Source organism: Castor canadensis, chromosome 15 (assembly GCF_047511655.1).
Source record: "Castor canadensis chromosome 15, mCasCan1.hap1v2, whole genome shotgun sequence".
NCBI lineage: Eukaryota > Metazoa > Chordata > Mammalia > Rodentia > Castoridae > Castor > Castor canadensis.
Window position 1 is genome coordinate 82,120,531 of NC_133400.1, and position 24,286 is coordinate 82,144,816.

The 24,286-nt window shown below is 43.8% G+C and overlaps 1 protein-coding gene across 12 annotated transcripts in view; it reads left to right on the plus strand.

The window, feature by feature from the left end:
* Frmd4a (FERM domain containing 4A) overlaps positions 1-24,286 on the plus strand; it is a 601,438-nt gene that overhangs the window by 379,791 nt on the left and 197,361 nt on the right. Inside the window, exon 1 of one of the 12 annotated variants that reach the window (XM_074056631.1) lies at positions 18,854-18,875. The exons of 10 other annotated variants lie outside the window; for them this stretch is intronic. The gene's annotated coding sequence lies outside the window, so the exon portion shown is untranslated. Of the gene's footprint in view, positions 1-18,853; positions 18,876-19,473; positions 19,611-24,286 lie in introns of those variants that run through there. One more of the 12 variants, XM_020169241.2, reaches the window with a different exon arrangement.

Here is a 24,286-nt window from a genome sequence, read left to right on the forward strand (position 1 = left end):
AATGAGTGGAATATTCACCTTCGTCCCCTAGAAATAAGTGGTGGGAGGAGGAAGTGAGGAAGGGAGGGAAGGAAGGAAAAAGAATCAATAATTATTTACAGAAAACCAGGCAGAGTTTCTGTAAGGTACTGATCCAAAACAAGTGTGATTAGCATTGTACTTTAGAGAAAGATGTCAATTTTGGAAGCAGACAGAAGAAGATTGGAATCCAAGTTCTATGGCACATTGGGCAACCTTGGGCAAGGAATGGAGCCTAAGGTTCCTCTTCTGAAAAATGGGCCTAACACCAGCTCTGAAATGTCACTATGGGCACTGCATGACATGGTTTATATCATTAATAAATAGCACTGTTACTAAGCAGTGAGCAGTACCCATACCCCCAGTGGACATTCCGTTCCCTCCAGAGCAACAAAGGCCTTGCTTGACCTGAGCTAGGATCCCCCAAACCAGATGTGGAGAAGGAAGACTGGACCACAGGGCACATGTGAAGGCAAAAGGAAGAGTGAGGCTCTGGAGCCTATGAGATTTCAAACCATCCAAAAGGCACAAGGAAGAAGGCAGAAGGAAAATCCAAGTTATCCAGTCTCCAACGGAGATCAGGCAGATTACAATGGATGGTTCAGATGGCAGAACTGAGGGGTTTCCTGAGACATAGGAACAAGAAAAGGGACAAGGAATGAAACCTTCTGAAGGACTTCATGCTAAAGTTGGAGGCCAAGCCAGGTCAGGCAGTCACAGAATGTGCAGAGCTCAACATATGGAAACTGGCTGCCATCTTGAGGCCATCGTGTGTTTCTAACTGGCCTGCAGCCAGCACCATTTTAGATAACCATTACTTCTCCAAGCCCCACCTTCTGCAGTGATGAAATTCCCACATTGTTGGGTTTGTTCTCTCAACAAAATTATAGTGTTAGGAAACCATAGTGCCTGAGCCAGTCACCCACTGGGGCTCTGTTTCCCAGAGCCAGACCAGACCTCCCAGGTCAGGAGTCAAGTGGCCCAGGAGAAGCAAGGGTTCCTACCACAGCAGGATCATAAGTGATGCCTGGTATCTACAGGATCCTTCCCAGAGTTGAAGGCCCACCAGCCTCCTCACTGGAGCAGCTGTGAGTCACACAAAGCCATCTGTGCAGGGACTGTAAAATCTCCCTGCATAAGGCCCCTTCCCCTGGTCACCCACCCAAGTTGTAGTGGCTGTCATGCATGTCATCCATATGGGACACATCAGATCTCTCTGTGAACACCTCTATAGGTAAGCAGTACTGGCCTGTCCTCTGTTAGGGCTGTTCCTAACTGCTGCCGACTTGACATAGTTGCATTTACAAACATCCCTCTTCAAATACAGCCATGAAACTAAACACAGTACCTCGTGCGTGCACTCAGTAGGGTGGCGCTGCAAGTGCCCTGTGAGAACACTGTGGCTTGTTTCCTACACCAACATGGCGTCAGTTTTGGGGTGAGTCACAGCACACATTAGGCCTCTAATCAGCTCATGGTCATTAAAATAAAGGAAGTTGGAGTGAGCTTTCCAGCGAGCTCCTGTTACTACTGAACTTCACTGCGGGTGACAGGAGATGCAGAAAGGACAAACGACAGACAAACATGCATAAAGCTGGGGCCAGGTGTGCTGGGCGCTCAGATGTAGACGCACCACACCGAAGTTGCTTCTTTTCTCCAATAACTCTTCTTTTACTTCTCTTTTCTTCTCTATGCTTTAAGGCCTTACTTCTAAAATCTTTCTTTAAAACCTTGCTTCTTTTATATTATTTAACGTCTGTTTCCTTAGACTTATACTGTAGCTTTCTTAAAGTCTTGGCCCTCCAACTTGCACTTTCCCATGTTCTCTTTAGCTTAGCTTTTCTAAAGCTTATGTATAAAGTTCTTGGTGCAGAAAGCTGCTCTAGGGGACACACACAGCAGCCAGCAGCAGGAGCGTCAGCTGGAACATCACAAGCAGCCCAAAGCCAGCCAATCAAAAGTCCCCCATCAAAAAAACCTCACGACCTCCTTCAGCAAGTCTTTTATATCCAGTGGTAAACAAGGAGGTGGAGCAGCAGTTCTCTGGGAGGGGCGTGACATTGCAACAAGAGAAACCTGCTTTCTACTTCTCTGAAGGTAAACAACCTAGGAAAAGCAGCTGTGCTGCATTTTTGCCTCTCACTCTCTTCTGTGGCTGGGGCCATGCCAGACTCAGCCTGTAGATCATCGAGAACAATTGTGCTTCTGTCAAGTTCTCATAGGCTTCTCATAACCCACTCCCCACAGGAAGTATATTTTAGAAAGAATACTGCTTTTCTCAACCTGTATGTGAAACCTCTGTTTCATGTTATCAAATCCATCATTGATTCGTTTCTGATTTTTTTTTTTTTGGCAGTTTGAACTCAGGGCCTCACACTTGCTAGGTGGGTACTCCACCACTTGCACCATGCCCCCAGCCCCTTTCTGCTTTAGTTATTTTTCAGATGGGGTCTTGCACTGTGTACCTGGGTTGACCTCTGACCACAATCCTCCTACCTAAGCTTCCCATGTAGCTGGGATTACAGGTGTGTGCTGTAATCCCATGCCTGGCCTTTTCCAATCTTTTTGAATTCTGCTTTTTAGCTTTCTTTTTACACTTTCTCATTTCAAAAATCTGATTTCATAAATTTGGCCAAGGGATTAATAAAAATATTTATCAGCACATAAACAGGCACAAGCCATGTAGTAACACAAGGAGAGACCAATGAAACTTTTATTAGATAACTGGTGTAGTTAATATTATCAAATGCCACAGATAACTGACCTTATTAATCAATAATGTTAATTTATTATGCTATTGAGAATACTATGACTATCAGTATTCACTCACATGCATTGGATCTGTTACTTGCTACCTACTGTATTAGTTCACTAATTGTCATTTATTTGTGGTTATTTTGCCAGTTATAAATCTGTCAGTGGTAAGGCTATAGGCTTTCCTTCATTTTTTTTATTGTTGTGCTGGGTTGGAGTACGTTATTATATTTACAATAGTTCTTGTAATATATCAAATATATCATACTTGAATTCACCTCCTCCACCATTCTCCTTTATGCCCCCAACCCAATTCTTGAAGTGGTTTCAACAGGTCTCATTTTCCATTTACATACATGTGTACATAGACTTTGCACCATATTCACTGTCCTACACCTATTTCATCTTGTCCTCAAACATTTCCTGTGAAACTTGGTAAAATCTTCCACAGAAAACAAAGTATACTTTGCCTCAAAGCCCTAGCAGAAAGGAAATGAGACCAGTGTGTACCCCCAGTTTCAGAAAACCCAGGATGTCTTCTAATCTCTTCCCCTTCTTGAGCAGATCAGGGCTCCCTGCTGAGTTGCTTGAGTTACCTTTCATGTTGGGCTCTGCTGTCTCCTTTCCAGGATGCAAAGGTGCCCAGGCAGGTAGAGAGGTGTGAGGTCTGCAGGTGGCAAGGCTCACCTCCCAGCTAAGCTCTCCTGGCTCTTCACTAACTCATGACAAATGTCTTCAGAGGCCTCTGACTATCACCTCCCTCCTCCCCAGTTCATTCTCATCTAATACACTCCATACCGATTTACATATGTTCACTGTCTGATGCCCTACTAGGATGTCACCTTTAGGAGACAGGACTTCTGGAGTGCATTTTGTTCACAAATTTTATCCTTATTACTAAGACCAGTGCCTGGCAATGTCATAGGATTTCAATAATTAATAATAATTATTAAATGAATGATTATGAATCATAAACTTGAGAGGATTTGGCTAGAACCCTGTTTGAATTTCTCCATACCTTTGTTACGATTATAGAATTCCTCCAGCTCCAAAGACCTTAGTGGCAGAGAGGAGCAAATACTTGCTTCAGAGCCTGCGGACAGTGGCCTACTGAAGGCAAGGTGTTTATGCTTATCATTACTGAGATATAATTCACCCACAAAGTATGTAATTCAGTGATTTTTTTTAGTATAATAAAATAATGCAGCCAACACTGCATCAATCTTAGAACATTTTCATCACCTCCCAAAAAACCTCTATCATTAACTCTCATCCCCTCATCCCCTCAGCCATGGGCAAACACTAATTCACATTCTCTGTAGGTTCCATTTCATATAAATGGAGCCATACAATATGTGATCTTTTTTTAACTGACTTTTTTCATTTAGCAGAAGGTGTTCAAGGTTTATCCATGACATAGAATGTGTCAGTTCATAATTCTTTGTTGTGGCTGAATAATATTTCATTTTATGGTGGGTCCCATTTTGTTTTTCCATTCATCAGTTGATGAGCACTTAGGTTATTTCTACTTTTGCCTATTGTGAATAGTGTTATACTATCAATATCCAAGCACAAAGTTTTATGTGGATGTACGTTTTCATTTCTCTTGGATATATATCTAGGTGTGGGTCATGTAATCAAAATCTCTGTTTAAGATTTTGAGGACCTGTCAGGCTGTATTCCAAAGCAACTGTACAATATCACATCCCTACCATCAAAGTCTGGGGGTTCCGATTTTTCCCTTTCTCACCAGCTCTTCTATTGTAGGATGCCTCCTTTTAGACTCATCATTTATCTTGAATTTTTCATAAATGTTGAACTCTTTTTATAATCTAAAATTATTTAAGATTTTATAATCTTAAATTATTTACTGTCAGGAAAAATGAAGGAAAACAAAAACAGGAAGTATTTGGACTGTAGAAAACTGAGCTGTACTTAAAAAATGGAAAAAAGTAGTCAAAGTGTCCACACAGAGTCTCTTCTCTGTGTTGCTTCCTCAGCATCTTGTGAACCTGGACTTCCATAAATATGCAGGTACAGAGTACCCACGTGTGTGCTCTAACTTCACACACTGGGCCAGCACAACCCCAAAGCAATCCTTGGGGAGGTGCCACACAGTGGTGACTCCAGGGTCCCACAGGTAAGAATATCAGCAAGTGCCTCTTCTTGCCTGTGGTGAACAAACTCTGGCCCATTGGTCAATCTTTTTTAAATTCATGGAGATCTAAGACTACTAAAGAAATTATACAATGGAGGGAGTTTTTCTGTGTTTTTACCCCAACACCAAGGCTACAGAAGTTCCCTATCAACCCTTTGCATTCATCTGTAGGGCTTGATTCTTTTGGAAGTAACTGTACCCATGTGCAGGAAGAAACATTCAGAGCTTTGCTTTGTACTGGTGAACTGTGAAAGTTTAGCTTTGGAAAAGAAAACATCATGAACCACACTTCCTACTTAGTGATATCTATTTGGATTTTTCAAGACTTGTTATCAGGTTCTTAGTCTGTTTGTATTTGTTTTCCATGTAGAAAATTCACTGTTGGACTCGGCTTGAAAACTCCACTGGCACTTGCTCCTGGATGATGGAAATGATGTGCTCAGAGTACTATTTTTTTAAGTAAAATTTCAGAAACAGATTGCATTTGCTTACATATTTCCTTAAAAAGACAAATTTTCAAACCACTAGATTTTTTTTTTCCCATGAGAATCCCAGAGGCTTACAAGTACGGTGTTCTTGGTGAGTGATGTAGCTATTGCTGGCACATACACAGGGCAAAATGGTTTGGCACAAGCTATATATCTGCCATACAAGGGTACATAATTGTCTATTGGTTCCTGATGGCATTGTGCTCAATAAAACATTCACATATTTTATTAAAAATTTTATGAGTTATTTTTCCATCAAGCCTTTTGCAAATCAAGATATATTCACCTATTTCCTAAGCATCGATAAAGCGAAATAAAGAAGGAAGGAGAAAGAGAAGAAGGAAAGAAAGAAAATGAAATTAACAGCTTTGTTTTCTATAGGGCATTAAACCAAATTAGCCTTTGTAAACAGTTAGCCATTGCTGTTTAACAAATCATGGCAAAATTTAGTGGCTTAAAATTTATTTATTTATTTCATGATTTTACAAGTCAGTAATTTAGGCTGTGCTTAGCAAGATGGTTCTTCTGGTCTCCCTCATGCATCTGTGGTCAGCTGCAAGTCACACAGGCAGCATTTCTCATCTTGACTGAGCTCTGTCACCTCTCAGAGCAGCAGTTGGGACAACCAGGCTGATGTGGCTTTGTTCTATCTGGTTTCTCATCTTCCAACAGGCTCATTCACATGAGAGCTTAGACAGTGTTACACGAGATCAGATGGAAGCATGATCCATTGTCCAAGTTTTTTAACTTAGCATAAATTAATAATATGAGGGAAATTAATTGTGATAATTCCGTACATGTATACAGTGCACCTTCAACAAGTTCATCCCTCCATTGTGTTTCCACTTTTCTCTTCTTTCCCCCTTTCAAACAGCGTTTGATGAGTTGCATTATGCTGTTTTCATATGTGTGCATGTAGTATACTCCATCGTCTTCACCCTTTGGTTTCCTTTCCTGCCCTTTTGCCCCCATCATCACCCCATACATCCATGTCCTATCATTATCATCATCACCATCATCATTTTAGGTCTAGATTTCACAGTGAGTGAGAACATGCAATAATTGCCCTTTTGAGTTTGGTATATCCCATTCAACATGATCTCCTGTACCATCCATTTTCCTGAAAATAACATAATTTCGTTTTTCTTTATATCTGCATAACATTCCATGGTGTGTGTGTGTGTGTGTGTGTGTGTAATGTGTAATTGTTCTTTATCCATTCACTAGTTGGTAGACACCTTGGCTGCTTCCACAGTTTGCTCTTGTGATGGGAGCTGTAATAAACATAGATGTACAGGTATCTCTACTCTATATGGATTTACATTCCTTTGGATATATTTGAGGTGCAAGTTTTGAACTAACATATTGTTGCTTCTGCATATTATTGGCTGAGGTAAGTCTGAAGACAACATTCAACAGGAGAGAAAGGTGGACTTTGCTTCTAGAAAATCACTTCTCAACCACTGTACAAAGGATCAGGGACAAGAGGGAGACTGTGGCTGCTTTTGCAATCCACCAAGACCTCTCTCATGACTGCTCACAAGTGTACTAAGAACACACTAAAATGTGTCATTTTATTGTATCCTTCTATCACAGAGCGTTTTGATATACACCAGATAGTTTACACCAGATGTAATTTGGTGAATTTAAACCAGATAGTTTAAATTCATCTTTGGACCTATAAGAAATTGACCATATCTGTAACAAAGTCTTTATTAAATTTTCTCTTTTGATCTGAGTTTCTGGCAATTCTGATGGTGATCTCTTTTAATTAAAATATTTTTGTTGAGATATAATTTTTGTTAGTGTACATTGATTCTACAAAGAGTTTTGTTGTGATAGTTTCATAGATGCGTACAATATACTTGGATCACATTCACTCCCTCTATTATAGTCCCTTAGGCCTCTCCTCCTCCCCATCCCCTTTTTCAAACAGTACTTAATGGGTTTCATTAAGTTATCTTTATGCATACATATATATCTATGTATATATATGTGTGTGTGTATATATAAATATATGATGGACTCTTTCTCTCTCTATATATATAGATAGATATAGAGATAGAGATAGATACAGATACAGATATAGATATGATGGGCTCTAATCATGTTCATCCCCTCCAGTGGCTTCTCCTTTCCCCTGCCCCTCCTGATGACGCACACCCGCTTCCTACAGCAGACAGAACCCCTTTTATTCTCAAGCCCCATTATTACTGTTATCATTATCATTTTAGGTCTTTTTTTTTCATTGCTGGGAATGGAACCCAGGCCCTCCTCCATGTTAGCCAAATAGTCTATCACTGAGCTATATCCCCAGCCTTGACACTGATCTTCACAAGCATGCCATGCAATTATGTGTTTATTCTCATTTTACTGCTCTTAGTCAATACTTCTTCACTTTCAGTTGCATAAGCAAATAAATATATAAATAGTCTTCAAGACTTTTACAATAGGCTTTAAGCAACATTGCCAGTAATGATGGGCTCAGGCAATTTTTGTTTATTTTCTTACACAAGAGGCACTGTGACTTAGGGTTGTTTGCATATCCATTATAATTAACCCAACATTTAAATAAGCACCTAAGCACATCAGATACCTCTTGGATTACTGACCACTGCTTATTACCAATTTGCTAGTCTTACTTTACTAGTGGTTACCTTATGTTTTCATACTGGTTTCAACTGTTGCTTCAAAATTTAAAATCACTGTATCTTCAAAAGTAAACAAAATACCATGAATGTGGGAAATTGGAACTTTTATACATTGCTAATAAGAATGGAAATTATTTCAATCACTTTGAGCAGCAACTTGGCAAGGCATGTATACTACAATAAGCAATTCACTTCCAGTGTTTATCTTACAGAAACCCTCACACAGTAGAAATATGATATACACCAATTTTAGGATACTGTCAACTCCTGGAAAGGAAGGTAGAAGGATGAGAAGTTTGGTTTTAGGGCTTCTCTCTCTCTCTCTCTCTCTCTCTCTCTCTCTCTCTCTCTCTCTCTCTCTCTCTCTTCTCTCTCTCTCTTTCTCTCTCTCTCTCTCTTTCCATTTAAAGTCTAAAGCAAATGAGGGTAAATGCTTAACCATAATGGTAGTTATATTGTAGTTGAATATAGTCTCTCTGTTTTTTTCTAAATGCTTGCAACATCTCATTATTTAAAACACTGTTTAAAGGATGACATCAAAATTAAAGAAAAAGCTGGGCATGGTAGCCCATGCCTGCAAACCCAGCACTCCAGAGGCTGAAGCAGAAGGATCATAAGTTCTAGGCTCACTGGGTCTACAAACAGAGACCCTATCTCAACAACTAAAATAAAGAAATGGAATTGTAGGTGGTTTGTGTGATGAGGAACTCCCTACAGTGGGAAGTGGCCTGTGCAAGTGGAGACATCTGATCTAGCAAGAATTCTGGACAGGTTTCAGCAATGGGTTAGCCGAGCTCATGACTTAGAGAGAGAAGCTGTCTATTCTCATTCTGAATGTCCCACAAATTCACCAGGAACCCTGGGCAGGCCGGGAACACCCCAGTGCCCATTTCCTCATGTAAGGTGAAGGTGATTTCAACCCTGCAAACACAACTGGGAACCATGAACAGGACGGCAGTCTTGCAAGCTCCTAGTGTCCTGAGAATGAGTCCAGACGGGATTTCATTTTGTCTGACCTAGAGCCCACCTCAACTGACAACTGAGCAAGCTGTAAAGCCAAGCACATCTCCTTTGTTCTCTATGCTTTTCTTATGTAAAATAGAATTTACTCTGCATGACTTGTGGTAGTGCTGCTGCTGAGTGACCTGGGGCCACAAGATCTGGGCAGGTAGAGACCAGAATGTCCCTTCTGGCATGGACAGGCTACTGCACTGCACACCTAAGGGGAGACACAGGGGCACGTCAGGGGTAAGTGATGAAGGTCAGAGCAAGCACTCTTTATGGGACTGATGCTTCCACCACAGGCAATCGTGGAAAGCAAACAACATCTCCGGATTGCTGACCCAAGTGTGGCCTGTGTAAATGAACTTGAATTCTCTCCTAAGTCACAGAACAAGGAGAGAGCACACAACATGCTCAGAAGAAAGGGTGGAATTTAGTGCACACTGATTTAGGCCAGTGACTTATGACAGGACTTAACTCACCTGGGGTTTCACTAAGACTCCCAACACTTTCCTTGAGGGTGGAAGTCAAGCATCACATCCACCCTGGTGGATAACGGGGTATTGTGTAAGACAAAAGCTGCCAGCCTCCATGCCCTTAGCTGACACAGATATGCAAATAAGGATGCTAATAGCATATATTTTATTTCTTTTTCTTTTGGAAAAAGAAGAGTTTACTATTAAGCACAAGAGTAATAACTGAGCTCGGACAATTCCAATCATGTGTGGCTTTTTTATACTTGTAATCAATAAGTGCTCTCTCATAATAGTGACATACAGTATTATATGCTTGCTCCATGCCAAACACCTTCTGTCTGTGTAGACATTATGCAGTGTAATCCTCATAGCAGTCCTACTCAAGAAACTGAGACCAAGAGAAGTTTAGAGCTCGTGAGCCTAGGATTACACAACTAGTAAGCAACTGGTTTGTGGTTCAAAACCAGGAGGTCTAGTACCGTAGTCTGCACACCTAACCACTGTGTATTGCTCTATGCATCCTTGGCCAGGAAAGTGGATTATAACACCACTTTCCACCTGCTGTGTAGACAGATGAGAGCGGACCTGCTGGAAGGTTTTGATGGACCTGTCCAAAACCCTGCTGGGAGGAGTGGCAGATTCAGAAATGTGACTGTGATAGCCACTAGGATTATGCTGAAAATCTAGGCCAGGTGCAGAGTTCATGTCTGTAATGCCAACACCTGGCAGGCAGAGATCCAGACAATCAAGGTTGGAAGCCAGCCTAGGCAAAAAGTTAGTGGGAGCCATCTCAACAGACAAGCCAAGCATGGAGGTGGAAGCATGGATCCAAACTATGTGGTAGGTAGTACCCCCATCTGAAAAATAACTAAAAGCAAAAAGGGTGTGGGGCATGGCTCAAGTGATAGAGTACTTGCTTAGTAAGCACAAAGCCCTGAGTTCAAACCCCCATACTGCCAGAAAGAAAGAAAGAAAGAAAGGGGAGGAGGGGAAAGGAAGGAAAGAAGGGAAGTAAGGAAGGAAAGAAAGACTAGGAAGACACAAAAGAAAGAGGAAGGAGAAAATTGAAGTGTTCCAGTAATCCATAAGTAACTGTATTAAAAGTAAATACCAAGAAATCTGCCCGGGTCGTAAGCTAGGATCAGCAGTGCCTCAATCTCTCATTTGGCAGTGGACTTGGCCTGGTTGGTTCAGAAAACCTCCAGTGTCTGCACAGCTCTGATTGGGTGTGGGTGATTCTGAACTCCATGTGCACATGGAGTTACCAGGGCACAGACAGTAAGGCTGTTGAACATGATCTCATGTTTCCTGGCCTCGGTCCTTTCTGAGGCCCCCACTCTACTCCAATCTGCCCTCTGCTGCTCCTAGACTCTTCTTCCTGTGTGCCCTTTGCCAGCACAGTCTCCCTTTTGTCCACATGAGGCTGTGCAGAGGGAGAACATGCTTTGGAAGTGCTGAAGACAGCCTTGAACTCAAATCTGCATCTTTCTAGCTGTAAACTTTGGGCAAGTTACTTAATATTTTTGCACCTTGATTTCTGGATCTCTTCGATAGAAATTAAGAATACCTACTGTGTGGTATTGCTGAGAGAATGTATATGATGTGCCTCACACACAGTGAATAACAGATACCCTCATCACTAGCACTGAAAGCTGATCGCAGTTTAGATTATGGTCTTTTGGGTTTTCTTTGTACAGAACACAGGAGGTTGCCTCTGAAATTCCAAGGTACTTTCTTTTTTCTTCACTGTATTTCCTCTCCTACTGAGAACTCCATCTCCTTTTTTGAGAAAAGACCTGTGAAGACTTTCCCCAAATAACACCAAGAAGTTTAAAAAAAAAATAATAGGTAAAGGAAAGAAGGGACTTAAGACTGGTGAACCCAAGCATCAAAACAATTTGGAGAGTAAGCACTGTGATGGTATATGCATGTAATCCCAGCTACTCTGGAGGCAAAGATAGGAAGATTGCAGTTGGAAGCCAGTTCCCAGGGGAAAGCATAAGATCTTATTTGAAAAATAAAGCTCAAGTACTAGAGGGCAAATGTGAGGCCTTAAGTTCAAACCCCAGTACTGCCGAAAACAAACAATTCACAGCTTACCAAGAGAAAACTAGAGGAAAGATATTTCAAGATAGAAGTTGCACCTGCTCTATGATTAAGAGTGTTTTACTGGACCCCCATGAAGACCGCCAGGAAACTTTGGGACACTTTGGGGGTATCCCTGACAAACTGACTTTCAGTGCTGGCTTTGTAACAGCCCAATTGGCCTTGTTCGTTGATTGAGAGGCAGAGCCTGTCAGTGAGCTGTTTTAGATGTACTATACCTTAGACTGCCTTTATACAACAGTTATACGGCATTGCATATAAACACTGGTCAAAGGCTGTTTTCTACCAGCCTGGTCTCTTGCTTTTTCCTAGCTGGATGGACTTCATTACAAAAGTGTATTGGGTCTAATTATAAAATATGATCACAATGCTTAGCCTAAAGAAAGTGATAAAGCAAAATTAAACACATCGTGTGCAGAGCGACACATTTGCAGGGTTTGGAGTACTATAAAATTGTTAAAATAAAAACAAAGTCTTTCTGTGAGTCTTCCCCTGAGGAACTTCCGAGAGGGCACAGGATACAGACACTGAGACGACACCCTGGTAAATTCTAGGGCTAGAGGTGTCACAGGGCCTGCAAAGCACAGAAGAGGGGACCACAGCAAGCTTCAGAGAGAAGGGGCATCTGTGATGCATTTGAGGAATGACACCTCCTCCTGTCCGTCCACTCAGAGTCAGGAAGGAGAACCCTCTGCCAGGTGACAGCAAGGGGGCCTTGCACAAGCTTCTAGTGTGCGGGGAGGTTGGGGGTGGGAAGTTGAGATGCTGCAGGCAGACCCTGTTTGTAATTCACCGTAAACAAAGGGAGTCTGAAGCTTAAGTGGCTCTGTCTCTTATAAACAAACCGAGACCAGTGGCAATTCTGCCCAGCTTCCTCGGGAGGTTGGGGTGGGGGGAGACTTTCGAAGCAGAGTATTATGGTCACATTTCACTTAGAGATGGAGATAACCAGTGATGACGTGTTCCCATGATCCTCCATCCGAGAATGTTTCGCCTTGCACTTTATCCATTCGCTTTTACTGTGGGCCAGAGACTGTGCTGGGCTCAGAAGATTCAGCAGGACTCGAAATTGACATAAACCCTCCCGTGAGGAAGGGGCGGATAAAAACCAAAGCCTGGAAGTAAGTAATCTGTTAGAAATTGATGTGAACAACAGAGAAAAATCAAACAGAAGTGGGGTTAGGGACTGAGGTAGCAGCAGAAGCCGCAGACATTTGCTTTTTTTTAAGGGTGGTACTGAGATTTGAACTCAGGGCATCGCGCTTACCAGGCAGAGATTCTACCACTTGACCCACACTCCATCCATGTTTTGCTTTAGTTATTTTTTCAGATATGGTCTCATGCTTTTGCCTGGGGCCAGTCTCAGACCTCAGTCCTCCTACTTATGGCCTCACAAGTAATTGGGGTGACCCAGATGTGAACCATTACGTCCTGCCTGAAATTTGCTATTTTTAAGAAAGGCAGTTATAAAAGATCCTACTCATAAGGTGACATTTGAGCAGGGTCCTGAAAAAGATAACTCCTGGAACAAACACTCCAAACAGAGGGAGGGGAAAAGACCCTGGGGCTTGCATGAGCCTAAAAGTGCCAGGGTCCCTGGACTTGAGCAAAGGCCAAAGTGGTGGAAGACCAGGGGCTGAGTATAGGCCTTGATTAGCTGGTAGGGGCAGGACATCAGCACCTTTGGACCTTGTTGGAATTGCTAATCAATAGGCCAGACCTGGGAATCAGAAACCCTGAGCCTGGGGGCAGGGGGCTGGAGTGAAGCCCAGGAATCTGGCCTTCCAGATGATCTTGTTGGTTTAAGTCTGGCAAACACTGTCTGGAGGCTGAGACCTGAACATTTTTCTCTCTCTCCCTCTCTCTCTCTCTCTCTCTAGCATTTTTCTAAACCACCTCATGATTCCCATAGGTTTAAACACCCTCCAAACATTGGCATCTCTGACCTTTCGATTTTCCATCGAGATATCTCTTTTTGAGTTCTAATCGTGTCTCCTACCATCATCTCAACTTACCCATCATCCTCTTTGGGTAAGTCAGAAGCCTAGAATTTTGCCAACCTAGACTCGTGTTATTCTTCACCACAAAATTATTTGCCATTGTCATTTGGAGTAGGTCTGATTTGTACTGGGTGGCAGGAGAAGGCATCAGGCCACATGTGGAACTCCAGTTTCCAGTCCTTGCCTTTTTCCCTGCAGCCCTAGGGATCCCCTGGGACTCTTGCTCTGGTCATCCTTTCGATCCATTCTCCTTGCTTACTTGAGAGACTGACCAACTGATGTCACCTGTGCAGTATGAGAAGTTATAGCTTAAAAAAAAAAGACTATTTGCTGAAGAACTTTTCCATTCAATTTCGTGAATACTTTTATCTTAACTCCCTGTTGTAGAGAGGCTGAGGGCCAATAAACAGCTAAGAACTGGTGAGCCCTAGCTGAATTGCCGTAGGCCAGACATGGAGGGACACATGGCCTCAGACACTTGCCATTACAGGTGCAATGCATGAGTGGTAAAAACTCTGACACCAGACTGCCTTGATTGGTGGCTGCTGAACACTTAACCCTCTAAAGGACTCTCTGTGCCTTAATTCCTCCTCTTATAAATGGAGTTTATAATAATAATCTTACAGAGCTCTTGACAAGATCAAGTAAGTTATTTTAGCCAAAACACACAACCAGTACCTAGCAGTAGGTAAATGCTAACTACCCTAATTAATATATTATTTCTGAGCAAATGAACAGGAAGGCTTTGGTTAGAAAACTACACTCAGGTACTTGAGTGTACTTATCCCGTTAACCAACTTGATACCATGGTACTCACTGTGAAATGGCTCTTCCCTGGGGCTTAGACTTACATTAATTAGTCTGTGATGTTTTGATTGATTTTTCTCTGTGTTTCAGAAAGACTTGTGTTGGATTTGTGTTACCATGAGTTGAGACTGTCTAAATCTTGATTCGCAACCAGGCAAAAATCATAAGCCACTTTCTAATGTCACCAGAACACAAGATTATAAAATGTAGCTATTAAAAAATGGCATCACTATTTTAAAAACTAATGAAATAAAACACAGCTATCGGATGATTTCTTTGCAGGCCCAGAGGCCATATTTTCAAGCACACGATCTCAGGTCAGGAAAAGAGATGGAATTCTTTCTTTTTGATTGAAATGGTTCAGAATTGGCCTTTAATTGACCTGGAAGTGAGAAGAAACAAGGATTGGATATAAAAATATAATAGGGTTCACTTGACACCTGCCAAACATTTTAACCTACCCCGGAGGGCTCTTTCTCCATCCTCAAACCCTGGTTTGAAAAGAGAAAGGAAAAGATGCCAGTGTTGTTTGCTTGGAACAGAGAAAATGGAATGGTGGCAACCAATGAACCAGCACAGCGTCCAGCGTGCTGACCAATTCCAGGGTGCTGTCCACCTCCCCCAGTGCTTCCAATCCATAATTCTTGGTGTAAATAAGGTAAATCCGTGGCCACAACCGCTGTGATTACCAGTACAGTCAAGTGTCTAACAGGTGGCCATCCAGCACGTGGGATAGTAACCCCGGGTCTCTCAAGTATAACTCTGGCTTCAAAGGTGGTAACAGAGGCAGGTCAAGCATGTTGGTTAACCCTTAAGCCTCTTGTTCTGCATCTGTAGAAGAGGAATAAAACAGTCTCTATCTCTTAGGAATCCCATGATGATTAAATAATACCTGAAACGTTCTCAGCACTGTGCTTGGGACAATATTAATAATAGTGTTAGCTATAAACTTTATTTTTGGTGTTGGAGATCATACCTAGGGCCTCATGCATGCTAAGAACACTCTCTACAACTGAGTACATCCCACCCCAACCCATCAATTATTGTCAGTTGCATGGTTTGGGAAATATTAGTGTGTGTTGAACCACAGTCAAGTGCATTGAGCAATTCTTAGTGCCATCCACTTCTGATCCATAATTCTTCAGTGGATCGTGAGCTAAATCTATAACTATGCTCACATGACTGCCAACACGTCCCAGTGCACAGTGGTAGCTTGCACGCTAAACACGTGCTCTATAGCTAGCTGGCCCATTTTAAAGACTGATTTCCAAGTAACTGACTGAATTCTGGATGGTGGAGCTATCCCCTATACAGTTTTGACCAGCAAATCTTTTCATCTGCCAACTCCAAGGAAAACCACGGGGGGAAACAGAATCTGCTTCTTTCATTAACTTTCAGGTAATTTAAGTTTGAATATTATTTCATTCATCAAGTTTAATGATGGTCTGATTCTCTTAGTATCTCAAATTTTTCAAATACAGTTTTCTTCCCACAATTCTTTATTCCCAGTCCAAACCTCTTACAAAAGGTCTATGGGGTAAAGAAATCTTATGCCAGGTACCAGTCCAGGCCATAGGACAAGAATGGGAAAAAGACATCTAAAGACCTCATGAAGGTTGTGCTTACACAGCCAGGCCTTGTTCCAAGTGTGTTATAATCTACTAATTCCTCCTAACAACGCTGTGAAGTAGGGAGTACCATGCTCCCTATTTCCTAGACAAGAAGACAGAGGCACAGAGAGATTAAGAAATTTGCCTAAGGTTACACAGTTAGTAGATGACCGAGGCAAGGCTCAAACCCAGGCAGTCTGGCATCAGTCTGAGCCCTTAACAAGGGGCTGTGGACACCAATTATGGTTCAGCGTATGTGGGACATTGTAATTTTCTCTGTTCCTTATACGTTTTGATAATTTTAGGGGATGAAATAAACTGGTAAGAGATAGATTGACAGGGAAAAACATGCAAATTTTATTAGGTGATCCCAAGCAGACAGTGTGGTCAAAGGAGGGTCAAACAGGTGAATCCTATATATATACCACACAGGGAGAAATTTGCCACCTCCTAGAAGGAGGTGGCACAGGTAATGGAAGGGCAGGGGAGGAGCCAAGGCTGTACTGGTATGCAGATAAAGCCTCCAGCAGCAGTGCAGAGGGCTGGTAGACTCTGCCTAGGCAGGAAGTTCTTTGATCTTCTGTGATTTCCCAGGAAGGCCACAGTCTTAAGGAAAAAGTCTCTCACTACATTCACTCCACCCCACTAGTGTGGACAGATACACATTTCTTCTACAAATGGGCAGCTCTTCAGTGTATCCTTCATCTCTCTGAGTCACCATTTCAAAATAGAGCAAAGAAATAAAAGAAATGTATTTCAAGGGGGCATGTACTGGGGGGAGGGGGGTTACAGGAGTGCTAAGAGGGAAATAGCAGATAAGCAGGCTGCTGCTACAAAGAGAACCTGGAGGAGAATATGCCCCACCCCCGTGGTGCCCACCAGGGAAGGTTGCCCAAGAGGCAGTAGGGGAGCTAAGACCCAGAAGGTGACAAGGATCCAGCCACACCATGGAGGGGTGAGGGGACTTCCAGGCAGGAGGAGAAGAAATGGAAAAACCAAGAGAGGCAAGAGTGGTTCAAGAGAGAGATGAAGGGAGAATAAATGTTGATGGAGACAGACAGGATGGAGGAGAGCAGCAAGAGTCTTTAAACAGAGAAGACATGACCCAAGACCTGGATGCTGGAGACAAGGGGACAGAGGAGCACCTAGCATAAGGAGGATCAGCTGGAGGGCAGGGAAAGGTAGGGATCCTGGCAGGACTGGGCAGCAGAAGACAAGGTGATGGGTGAGGAGGACCCAGTCCTCAGAGCCATCTGAAGGTGTGTGGCCTGTGCTCCCAAGAGTTGGGGAAGGTCTGAACATAGAAGTTGTAGAATCAGAGCTGAATTAGAAGAACCGCTCCAACTGGTTGGGAGATGAACAATTAGACCCTTTCTAAGAGTTCAAGAGGCTGCTGGTGACATTGGTGAAAGATGATAGGGACTGAACAAGGCTGAAAACAGTGGCTATTCATGACACACCAGGCACTGTTGGAGTAAATCAGATCAGGGGCTACTCTCTAGGAATTTCTAAGAGGTACTTGTGAGTTCAAGCTTGGTGATCCATGAGTGGAAGGAAGGAGAGAAGAGTTGGGGAGACCGCTGGGGCCCCCCTTCTGGCTTGCAGGGTGAGTGTTGTTTGGTAAGAACTTGCCGGTGGTACAGTTCATGACACACTGAAAACTCCAGTGGCCAAGGTAGATGTAAACAGAATCCAATGACTCCTGTAAGCATGGAACTGAGGATTGAAAGAGATGTTTTATAGGTCTCAGGGTTGCAGCCAAAACAGATCAGAACCAGAAATAGTCTGCTTCCAACAAAATAATAGTCCTTTTAGCATGTGCAAGGCTTTGAGTTCAATTCCCAGTGCTGAAAGAAAAAGAAAAAATAAATAATACTCCCTCTGAGAATGTCAGGAGATGAGCTTCAATTGCATTGTGAAAGAATTAGACTTTGCATTAGGACAAATCCTCCAGGACTCCACAGTACTGAAAAATCCAGTTCACACTCAGCTTCCCATTATTCAGATTCGGATCATTAAGTCAAATCCTTCAGTTTTGAGTACCTGATCCTGATAGCCTGAAATAAGACTGATGGCCCTTAACATGGACGTTGGACTTTTTCTTGGACATGAAGCATTCACAGAGTTTCTCTTCTATTGTTGATGAGACCTCTTGAACTGTCAGAAATTTTCTCCACAGAGCTTTAGAAAAGAATACATGACCTGTGTCTGAAAAGAAAGGATGGATGTGAGAGATTTCTTTTTGTGACAAAATTTGTAAATGTTCACTCCTAGGGTGCCCTGGAAATAATGGTGTCAGACCTACCAGGGTCTCCTTCCTCTATGGTGGGTTGAAAGATGGATGGGTGTAAGTTATACTTTAAGAGATGGGTGGGTTCTAGAGAAAGATTTTACCCATGACACAAGCTGGTTTTCACTAAGTGGGTGCTCGCTCCGGCTTTTATCAACCGTTTTGACAATTCATGAAAAATGTGTCTAAAGCAAGTGGAGCTCCCCAAGCAATAAACATTTGGACAATGTTAATTCAGTCATTGTTCTTGGTGGAGATCTTCTCAGAGTTTGTGTCCCTTTTTTTGGAAAGAGGACGTGCCCACCGGTTTTGCTCCCCCGGTTTGTTCAAATGGAAGTCTCCCTCTCCGGGAAACACCGAGAATCCCTGACAATCGCCCCATGGGCTAGGTTATCTTGCAGCAACTTCCATTACCCAAGAGTTGAGGGGAGATTAAAATCCAAGACAATTGGAGTGGATCGAGGGGTAAGAGCCGCGCCTCCAGCCAGGGGAGCTGCGTTCTCCGGGCTCGCAGGGTAGGAGAGGGCCGCTCGCCGCCCATGGTTGGGGTACGGTGGGGCATTGCAGGGACAAGAGGGGGGCCTGGTTTTCGGATCGGCATCCGCAGCATCCCCGCGCGCTGGGGATGCGCGCTGCCTCTCTGGTCACTGTCACCAGCTAACTTTGTCTCGCCTGCGGGTGCAGTGGAGAGAAGCCAGGAAAGCTGAGCCAGCTCGGAGGACGACTTGGGGCGTCCCCGGCTTGGCGGGGAGCGGAGGGGGTGTGGGGGTGGTGACTGGGGCGCTCATTGTTGTCCCGGGATCGGGCGGCGCTCCTAGGCCGGGCGGCGGCGGCGGCGGTGGCGCGCGCGGTCCCCGCCTTGCACACGATCAAGCGGCCAGCCGGCCAGGCCGGGGCGCGCGGGGCACCATGCGGAGGTCCCCGCGCCGGCGAGGGGCGGGCTGGCGGCGGTGCGCCCTGGCGCGCGGCCAGGCTCGGCGTGAGCGGCGCGAGCGGGCGATGGGCTGACGGAGGACCGAGGCGGGCGGCGGCGGGGGCGGGGACCGGGACGGGGACGGGGACGGGGACAGGGCGCGCCAGCACCGGCTGGGCGGCTGCGGGCGCCGCGGAGGAGGAGGCGGCGCCGGGCGCGGAGGCCGCCAGCTAGGCCACGGGCCTGCGCCCCGGCGCGGATGGGACGCCCATTTCGGTGCAGCAGCCACTTGCGACCCCAAGTTCCTCTGCTCCCTTGGAAGCGCAAAAAATAAAAGGTAATGTGTCTTTGTTTCCCAGTGCCGGCGGCAGCCGGGCAATTGATTATGCAGCACTTTTGTTGCCATTTTTTTTTTCCATGCTGGGCTGGGTAACAGGGACTGGCTACTTCTTTCTCGTGGGGCTTAGAGTCTTTTATTTCGCGTGGGTTACATTTTTAAAATGTAAAGCCCCACGTGGGGTACCTACTACACTCCCTTCTGCCAGCCCTTCCCCTACACACGCGGTCCTTTTGGCACTGCAATCCCACATTACCTGAATTTACCCAGGGAGAAAGGATAAGGGATTCTGCAAACAGAGCTCCCTGTTTTGTTTTGTTTTTTTTAATGTTTTCTGGAAGTGACAGAGCAGTTCTGTCCTTGGGTGCAGGAAAGAGCGCTTCAGCAAGGTGGCAGGAGGCCGGCAGCCGCTGGACTGCCGAGCCCGCTAAGATGGACTGCTGGCTTCCATTCCAGATGGCTGCAGCAAGTTTAATGCAGAGAAAACGGGAGCTGGGAAGGGGAGGAGGAAGACAGGAGTGATCTCCTCCCTTAGTACCTACTCATTTAAAAATTATCAAACGCGCTGCTTCTGTATTGTAGGCAGCTGGCCAGGTGTTGGTTGGTGCACAGTGAATTCAGGCAAGGGTACCCAGTGCCGCACACTGAAAGCTGCGGGATCTGCCAGTGTGTCAACTCGGTGCCTTTCTCCAGTCTCTTGTTAGCAGACTAGCTGCTCAGTCGATTCGGGCAAATTCTGCAAAATTTACAAGGGATGGCTGTTCTAATAATAGCTTTGGCGGTGGCTCCGTAATACACATCCTCATTCTGAATGAGGCAGCCTTGCCAGCCCCCTGGGAAGTGCAGCTTGCTGAGAGAGGCGATCCAATGCCGGTAACGGACTCCCTGACCCCACCATGAATGGAGAAGGCGCTGCCTCCCCTATGAATGGAACATCCCAACAGAGGCGGCCACTGCTGCCTCTGGCTCATTTCAGTTTGAATCCTCCCCATTTGGATGAGAGGGATGCTCAGAAAACCTGGACAGCTGCATTTCTAAATCTGAGATGGTCCACGTTGGGTTTTTGGACTGACATCTGCCTTAACTGCCAGACCGTTCAGCTGCTCCTCCCCGCTGTCCATCTCAGAATCCTTTAAGTCTCATTCTTTTCCTCTCATGTGAGTGATAGGTGGAAAAGCACCAGTCAGAGAATCCAGGACAAACTGGTGACTTCATGCAGGGCAGCCACTGCTAGCTGGGGACAGTACCTCAGGAGACGGAACTTAACTATGTCTGCTAACCTTTAAAACGCACACCAAAGTGCTTTTGGAGAGAAGAGAGGTGGGAGGCACACATTTTATTGTTTCGTTTCTGGCTTTCAAGTTGCATGAAACCCATTCATAGCATTTGGCCCAGGAGACCAGAGCCTCAGATCAGCAGAAATCTGGTTTTGATTCTGTTACTTGTCTCTTGCAAACCTCGAGTTTCAGATGAGCCAAATTGTACATTGCTTTCTGTTGGCCGAGCTATCCATTCTGCCACCAGTGAAGTCTGGGTTTGTCTAAGGCACAACAGGATCGAAGGTCTTGCATGTGGCTGTTAGATTAGAAGGCATTTAATCCTCAGAGGTTACAGAGCTATAATTACTTTAATAGACGGCAATGTTTGGACAGACTTTGAAATCGACACTATATTGCCCAGCCAATAAATAGAATTTTGCATCTAGATAATGTAGAAAGAAATGATGCCTGGTGTGCAAGTTGTGTGGGTAGAGATAACTTTTATTTTTTAAAAATTAACTTCTTCTTGAATTTAAGAGGAAAAGTTTTAGTAGGAATGAAGATCAGAAAACTTCTCCACCCTCTTTTGTTCTAACCAAGTGTCATCTCTTGCTGTATTCTTTTTGGCCTTTGTCCTGGATTGATTTTATTAATAAGACTTGTTATTTATGGCCCAGAGTGTCTTTATAATTTGTAGATATTGTCGCCAAGTCCCCTGGCACCCTGGCAGGTGGCTAGTGTCATTAGCATGATCTTGTCATTGGGGAAACTGAGACCCCTTGAGGTTCAGTGTGTCGCTGATTTCCTAATCCATGAGAACTATATCCCAGATGTGTTCTGCATTGCTTTAATTGCCACATAAAGTTACAGCCTGAGGTCAGAGGAAAAGACCTTGGGTTCTGGAACTTGGGAAGAAGCTTTGTGGAATAGCAAAGATGCAAGAATTGTCAAGGAAAGGGCTCTGGGTCAACTTTGATGAGCAGACAAAAACACTAGTTGGTTTATGGTGGGAAGAAGAGAGTTAGTGGAAAGTTCAAAAAGTCAGCTATTGAGGGATGTGCTGGACTTCTTTTGCCTTTAAGTAAGTGTGGGGTGGAGACGAGACCTTCTTCAAAGGTCATTATTGACTTTACTGCATAAATATACCACTTGTACTCGCACTGGTTATGCTTGTGCGCGTGTGTGTAGAATGCTTATAGTTCTACTTGAATGTATTCTGCAAGCCATATACTTATTCCTTGGAAATATGTTCTTATCTTCTTTTGCATTTAACTTGACACACCACACTAAATGACTGAAAACATCATGGGGCTATTTACACTCTAAAGCTTTGTATTAGATTTTTTTTTTTTGCATAAGTAAATACATCTTTAAAAAAATAAAGGAACAATATAACTTCTGGAGAAATTTTAGTTGAATACGTCTACAGGAAAAATAAACATGCTAATAGTTAATTAGCTTATGAAGTTATTTGAAACCACACTATACACAGTATCTGAACATCTAAGTGTTGGTTCATCGCTGACTTTTTAATTCTTTTCTTTCTTGGATAGCACTTAGTGTGTTGGTAAAGTTTAGGGTAGAAACTCTCTTTTTTAGGTTTATTTGCTGTGAAATATTCCAGTGTCTCAATAAGAAGTGATTTCTGGAGCCTCATGGAGGGCAATTGGGTGATAATCTTCCAATGATTATTAGGCTAAGTCAAAAACATTATATTTCACTTGACCTAAAAGAGCAAGAGGGAAGCTCCTTTACCCTGCAAGCCTCCAAAGCTAACTCAGATCCACATCCCTGTGGCCTCCCCTGGGTCCTTCTGGGCTCATCCACTTCTCCACCTTGCCCAATCTGGTTCTCTGCTGTCTACTGCTTTCTGAAAACATCCTGAAAGGAACAATGAAGACATTGGTTGTCTCTGAAAAAGGAGGCATTGCAGGAAGAAAAGCAAGTGAAAGAATCAATCCATCTAACTGTAGGATTAGACGTAGGATATACAGTTCCACAAACTTTTTCTACCACCAACAAAATCAGACAATCTTAGGGCATCTAGGGAAAGTGATTGTTTAAACTCCGACCTGATGGAGAAGTGGGAGCTTTGAGTCATTTTACCCGGTAGTTTTCAGTCCAGCTGTAATTAAACCGAAGCATATTGGTAGTGTTTTCCTTTTTTCTTTTTGTTTTATCTAGAACCTCTAATCTAATCTCAAGAGCTGGTACAATAGCTCTTTGGAGCTCTGGGCTTCAGAACCACTGTTTTACACAAAGGACATATGGCTCGCTGCTGTCTTCTGCAAGACGTTTTCTGAATCAGCCTAAATTGGGCTTATCAGAACTCTCTCCACAGCACTTTGCTTTGAGTTCCCTAAATCCATCCAAGGCTGCCTTTTCCTCTTTCCCTAAAATCAGCATGACTTTCTCTTACAAAGAGTAGGTCAAACACACCCTGATACTAAGGATAGCAAGCTCCACCCCTAGTACCATTCTCCTAGATCTATGTCGCGGAGTCTCCCTGCTGCTCATTTTGGGTGCTCACGAGTGTAGATTTTTGCAATTCTTAATCATACCTGTTCATGGATATTTTCTTCCAAAGAGAAATACTGTCTCTTTGAAGATGCAAATGATTGCTAAGAATAAAGGCATGGTTGTCGGAAAGTAGTAGAGGAAGAAGAGGAATCTGGTTTGGTCCAATGGCCTTATTGCCATCAAATAATCAAGAGAAGATTTGTTGGTGGCCTTGGTTTGAACTGGGTGAGTAACCTCCCTCCAGACATACCGGCTAACCAACTGTAATTCAGAAATGTTAACTTGTCACACCTCACTTGCTAGGAGGCACGGTCTCTGTGCTGTGGGTGTTTTCTGGGTTTTGGTTTTAAGGGTAGAGCTTCCACCATTCCATGACACAGCAAGCAGAAACTTGTTCATGGTCGACAGCGCTGGAGTACGTATAACCTTTGGCCTCAAGTCCAACGACATTCACATACTCCTTCTTGCTCCCGTATTATTAGCACTCATTTGCCAATTCATGGCTACTGTATACTTTGTGTGTGTTGTATGTGTTGAGTGTCTGTGTGTGTGTGTGTGTGTGTGTGTGTGTGTGTGTGTGTGTGGCTGAAAACCCAAGGCCTCACATATGCTAGACAAGCATGAGGAGAGTGCTTTACCACTGAGCTACACACCAGCCCTACTACATACTTTTTGTTCACTTAAAACTCAGCACATTTAATCCACTGTTCATGGTGCTAGATCCTTGTTGAACAAGCAAATTGCTGTGTGGATTCATCATACCACACACCAACATCGGTCTCTTTAAGGCTTCATTAGAAACCTGAAAACCCCAAGGATCTAACGCAAAATGGAGCTTGTTAGGTCCTCCTTATCTAGCCTGTTCTTAGTCTGTACTGTGGCATGGACCTGCTTTCT